A 6,709-nucleotide genomic window follows, 5' to 3' on the forward strand; every position below is an offset into this window, starting at 1 on the left:
TCCTCCTCCTCCTCCTCCTCCTCCTCCTCCTTCTTCTTCTTCTTCTTCTTCTTCTTCTTCTTCTTCTTCTTCTTCTTCTTCTTCTTCTTCTTCTTCTTCTTCTTCTCCCCCCCCTTAGGAGTTTGCCTTTTTACCTCTTTTGTGGCTGCACCGTTTGGCATGGAGTAATGTAGCCAAGAAGGTCTTCACCAGACCAAGTAAGCAGAGTTGTTTAGAATTTTTTTGATGGTCCTAAATTGTTTATTGGGCAAGAATTTTATAACCATTATATGTATGAGCAGTAACAGTGGAGTTAGAGTGTATTGCGTCTTCTCCAGGCTGCACAGCAAGAGCCAGAAATAGTGTGGTGGAACTGGTGGCTCTTTTCAAGGCCACGGCTCTTGCAGCCAGCCAGATGTCAGCCCATGCATCTCTCGGTGTTTGTGGACTGATTAGGTGATTTACTCGGTGCCAGTGGATTTCTTCTGATAGCTTTATGGAATGGATCAATGAGGATAACCTCAAAATTTTATATGTGGAATCTTCACCAACCCAGTAAAAATTCAGAACTCTCAAAGCCCCACAATGGCGTCCAGCTCTCGCCTCAGCAAGAGAGTGAAGGCTTCGTGCAAATTTTAGCTGGTTAACACCATGGTGGACAGGCTTGCAGTAAGTTGTACCCTTAGGAACTGGGCGTTTGCTGCCACCACGCCGCCACGGCGTACATGAATCCTGTAAATGACAAACTTGCTTGGCCTTGTATCCCAGCCTTCGCACTTTATCAGGCCAGTGGGGCAGGGAGCCCTGTGCAGCTTGGAGAGCTGTGGGTATTGCCAGCAGCGGGTCCTCAGAATAAAGGGCATCATGTCCGACAGCTTCTTCCTCCATAGCTCCAGGACGTATTTGCATGTACCCATCTTGGCTCACATGATGGTTGCCGCCAGAGGAAAGGCTTCTTTAAAAATTTTATCTCTCAATATCAATCTCTGGTATTTTGTGATGATAATGAAAATTGACTAACAGGCTGACACAAGGTTAAAAAAAGACATCACACAATTTTCAAGAATAAGCACTATGCACTATTAAATCTACTTTAAAGCTACTGTGATTTACAAAACCTTTAGGTTTATGGCTAAACTGACGCCTATAGAATGTAGTTTGTGGATTTTCCACATCACATTTTATGAGAACATTATTGTGAAAGTCTTGTACAACAAAGTTTTATGTAACTAGAAGTCATAGACATCATGCTTCAAGACTCCATTTTACACACGTTGTATCCTTTAATTATCATGGTTATTAGTGACCTATGTGTGGTTTTCCAAATAAAGAAATGATAGCCTATGAGCATTTACAGGGGGAGGAGGTCTCCCTCAGTCACAGTCATAGGGGAGGGGAGTAAGGGGAAAATGAGAGGGAGGGAGGAATGGGAGGATACAAGGGATGGGGTAACAAATGAGATGTAATATGAATAAATCAATAAAATATATTTAAAAAATAAATATGGAAAGAATTATAGATAATGTTATCGGACATGTTGTAACCAAACCCTAGATCCTGAGTATAACACATTATGGAGTCCCAGCTTCTGTACCCTGATCCAAGCTAGTCATGCCCTTAAAGAAGAAAGACAGGCATTCATTGAGGAGCCAAGTACCAGGCACTGTAGTAGATACTGGGGATAAGACAGTGGGCTTACTGTCGACAGCTCTACATCCCAGAAGCTGATTGTCTTCATGGGAAAGTCATAAAATAAGGTGCATACAGTAATTATCTAATGTGCCAGTGGGTGGTAAGTGCTAAGAAAAAAAAAAAACGGGGGGGGGGGGAACAGAAAAGAAGAGAGGGCGCTTCAAGGAGACATTTCCTATTGGTCAGGGAAAGACTCATTGTGATGAGCACAGTTAAGCAGAGATGTATGAGAAGGAGAAACAATGAGATCATATAATAGTCAGGTTTTCCAAGTAAAGATAACTGCATCACAAACAACCTGAGGTTCCAGGGTGTGTGGAACAGATTGCAGTCTGTATGTTTGTAGTACAGTAGAACAAACAAGGAGAGCAACAGGATAGGAGATTGGAATCCATCAAGGGCAGGGCTTTGTAGATGCTGTGAGGACTTTGTGTTGAGGTGGAATGTGATACACAGTCATTGAGGGTTCAGAGAATTAAAAAGTCAGTGTCTAACTTACAAGGTGAGTGTGTTCCAGAGCCTGATAAGACTTTGACGAGAGCGGGGGGATTGAAATAATGAATAACCATATGTGTGTTCATTAGCAATGGAGTGGGATCAAATATAGCCAGAATGATCAGATCTCATGAACCAGAATCCTAAGGAAGGGGATTAGGATGGAAGAAGGAGGGAGGGTGGGAACTGGAGCATAAGAGCGAGGTGATAACAATCTGCATGTAATGTGATTAAATTATAATAAATAACTAAATTTTAAAAACAAACAAAAACAAAAAATATATATCCTAAATGACGAGATGTGTGATTGAATTAAGACAGAATATGTGGGGCAGAGGCAGATCTGCATATACATACTCACAATAAAAAGGTCAACCAACCATTTGTCACCCTCCTGCATGTGTCCCCTTCATGTGGAAATTGTACTGCTGTTGTTTCTGTTTCAGTTGCTTTTCTTGCTCATTAGTTGTTTCGTCTAACTTATATCAGAAAATGTAATTTTAAAAGCACCAAGAGTAGAGGAAACTAGTTGAACTTTGGGGCCAATTTCATGAAGCTGTTTTAAAAAGTGCATTTACAACATATTTGCATAAAAATTTCATGAGAGGAGCCAGAACTTTAATGGTGGTTTTTTTTTCCAGCTAGGAATTGTTTGTATTGCATCAGTAGAATTAGGCTATATTATCCAAGATATTTGGTTTAGTCCAACCAAATCAACAAATATTGTCACTACAGAGGTTTCTCTAAAAGGAAATAATACCTTGGCCATCAAAATCTCTGTTAGATAATTTGTTTTGAATATTACTGTGTCTGATAGAAAGGTCAGGCGCTGTGTTTATATGTCAAAAATGCATGTTTATCCGACTCCAATTTCCCCAGCCCTTGCAGTCAAGTCATTTTAGAGCAAACACCTTTATCTACGTTCTTATAAAATGAGTTTGAGATTTAGAAAGGGCAGATATTAGTTCTGAACAATGACATGTGTGACACCGGGGCTACATGTCATGTTGAGGAATCACAGAGCATGTTATTTCACGATAGCTGCCTCAGTAGATGACCTAGCATGTCACCTCAGCCTTACAGCCATAAACAATTGCCAATTTCCTTTTACAAGAGTCTCATGGAAGAGTTGAACCAGAAAATATGATGATGGTAAATAAAACTGAATATGCACGCCTCATTCAGAGCAATGCACTAGCTCAGATTGCATATTAGAGAGCCCGAGTTCAAACCCCATGCCAGCCATTTATTAGCTACTTGACCTTGAACAGAGCAGTGAAACTGGTTTTCTCACTTTAAAAAATGAGTAAATTAATGTAGATTTACACTGGAGAGTCATGTGCCCGAAATGATACAAGGCATGTGTAAAAATGTCTTAAGGCTCTATATAAATATTTAATGTTATTATTGAACAAGATTTCCCTTTGAGAGGCAGAGGTGGGAATGAATATAACAATTATTTAAATGATTTATCAATTATTGAGTATCATTTTTGCATTCAGAAAATGCTCACCTATCACTCTAGTTCATCTGAGAGACTGCATCTATCTAACTCCGTCACTTCTCATGTATCTATCAGCTGTCTCTAACATGTTTGCCACCTGTCTTTTAGTCATCTATGTATTTGTCAATAATTCTTTTGTACATCTTGTACAATAACTTTGTGAAGTCGAGTCAAGATCAAAATGTAGATGTATTTTCTGTCTAAGCCTCCATAATTCTTGCTATACAAGGTCACCCTCTGTACTTTTTACATGGAGCCACACTGTGTCAGAGATAGGGAACATGATAGAAGGTATCTAGTGGAATGTATTTCAAATATTTGGTTGCAAAGTCCTACTGGGAAACTCAGTAGTGGTTGGAAGTAGGCTGTGCATATTTAGGAGCTAGAAGCCCCAAAACTGGTTCTCTGCTTGGTATATCACACATTTCCTGGATGAAATAAGTAATTTAGACTTTGAAAACCAGACATCTACCTTACACTATCATTTTTTATTAAATATAAAGAATCTGGGAGTCTAAATTATTTATATATAAAAGCATACATTTTAAAAGAATAACAAACACAAACCCTATAAAAACAAACCAAAAAAAAAAAAAAAAAAGAAAACCAAGGAGTTCAGATTTATGACACTCTATCATTATGGTGCTCTATCCTCTCTCTGTCATTTCTGTGTTGTTGGTATTTATAGAACCTCCGTGAATACTTTTCCTGATTTGAACCAGTGAAAAGATATGTGAAAGAGGTTATTATAAGTAGATAAAAAGTTCAATCATATAATTGATGATGGGTCTAGAATAGATGGTTCATGACCTCAGGATGCATGCACCACTTACGATGGGTAAGGACACTTTCTCAATGAAGGGCAGAGACTTTGCATACCATATGCTTATACACTGTATAATCATATATGGAGTAAAAATCAATGAGATCGTGAGTACTTTGGAAGTCACCTTGGTGCTGACTAGGTTGTGGTTGACCTCTGTTATCTAATATCTCCTTGATGGTTTACCATCTCATTAAAGGTTTAATGGTAATGGCCGGGGTACCGAGAGATGTGTTGCCTGTTGCTTTCATGATTACCTCTGGATTCAATGACCCTAACTAACTATTAGAACAACAGAGCTATTGAGAACTACACTGGCCATCCAACTTCATTATGTTTAAAATACTGGTTTAAAATTCTGAATTGAATATTGCACTATTAGGTGGTATCATTCTTATGGAAAAAATCCATATGTCTGAGACCTTGTTAAATATTTAAGTGTTATATATTTTCTGATAGATACACTATTTATACATAAACTCACTCTTTTCTGAAATGAACATTATTATAATGAGATATCTTAAATGTTGAAATACCATTTGCCTTTTCCACGTTAGAGCAGTCACAGTGACTGTCATATACTCAAAATTGAAGTCTTCAGGAAGGAGGAAAAACTCAGACTTGGTGCTCTTGCAGAAAACCCAGTTCACTTCCCAGAACCCTAGTCAGGTGTGGCACCCGCACCACCGCAGTACCGAGTCAAGGGCGAGGGGCTGCGGATTTAACTCATGCACACACACACGCACACACACACACACAATACACACACAATAACACAGTGGGTCCTTTGTGCTAAGAGAACAGCAGCCGCAGCAGCAGCCGTGGCAGCGGTTTATTATTAATCATCCCAGAGTTCCAAAGAGCCTTCTTATAGGCAGCCAAACAGGAATCCTCCTCTCAGGTGAAATCCCTCAAGAGGTAATCGCACACAGGAGGAAAAGTCTCGAGGAAGGTAGGGGCGCCTTCTCAGAGCAGTAAACATGACTAGCTAACCAAGATAAACACAGACATGGAAGCTGCTAGAAACAGGACATGAAACAGCAAGACAGGCAGGCAGCCCAGTCAGACCTGGTTCCTACAGTCAGGTAACACACAACTACCTGTAACTCTTGTTCCTTAAATCTAATATTCTCTTCTTGCCTCTATAATCACCTGCATTCATATTTGCAACTACACAGACATATCCACGTACACAGAATAAAAATAAATAAATATTGATAAAAAATAAAGCAGGAGTTTCTAAAAGATAGAGAAGAATTTGGAAATCAAAAGCAAGAAGATAATTTATGACTTATAGAAGGAACCTGTGACAATGTTGGAATTTATCAAGGAAGTTTGAAGGTAAGAGGGGTTTCAGACACTTGTGCGGCAGGTAACATTAAAGAGCTATTAAAGATGCTAGGACTCTAATACATCTCGAGTTTGAGAATATATCTGCCTTCAAGTAATCTCTTCAATTTAATTCAAACACAGGATTGATGTTTGGTAACTTCAATTTTAAAAGTCCACATTTTGTGACAGCTAAGAAAAATCACATTATTTAAAATATTAAAGGTAATTTTAATAGATAAACATCAAAGTAAGGTAACAGTAGCATTAATGTAATAGCTAATATATGCCTGTAGCATACACAGCTGCATATTTTCCCATTATCACCCTTTTCCCTCTGAATCCCCAATCTAATCTCTTTTCTTGGGACAGAGAGAATGGTAAAAGCTGTGATGCTGCTACTAATTCAACTTCCCCTCCAGCTTTCTCTGTATCATTTCTGAAAAGAATTTTCTTATTATTCTCTAATAAAAATGTTTCGCTATCAGGGTCTCTCCCTAGTATTTCTTCTGGCCATTTTTATAGCAGGCCTTGCTTGTAAATTTCCTTCTTGACACAGTTCTTAATGTTTTTCTAGGCTCTTAATTTATGGCTGAGAACAATATAAATTATAAAGGGAGGAAGTTATCAAACAATAGGCTGGACATTCATTGTAATGGGACTAACAATGCATGTACACATGTATTCAGGGTCTTCCTATCTTGAACTTGCTATTTATCATACTTAAGCTAGGAAATAGTATGAATAAATTGGGACATGTGAGGTGTTATCATGAAGGTGAACGACACTGATATGAATTAAAGCCAGTGATTCATGATGTGAGTTAAAGCCATCGATTAGTGAGGAAGTAGTAAGTATTTAGAAAATAAGGGCATTTTATGGGATGT

General features: G+C 38.5%; 1 pseudogene; it reads right to left on the reverse strand.

Annotated features, from left to right (window-relative positions):
• Nucleotides 1-292: 292 nt before the first annotated feature.
• Nucleotides 293-896, reverse strand: LOC127205808 (60S ribosomal protein L15-like; annotated as a pseudogene).
• Between the last annotated feature and the right edge of the window lie 5,813 nt (nucleotides 897-6,709).

The sequence above is a fragment of the Acomys russatus genome, chromosome 22 (genome assembly GCF_903995435.1).
Source record: "Acomys russatus chromosome 22, mAcoRus1.1, whole genome shotgun sequence".
Taxonomy (NCBI): domain Eukaryota; kingdom Metazoa; phylum Chordata; class Mammalia; order Rodentia; family Muridae; genus Acomys; species Acomys russatus.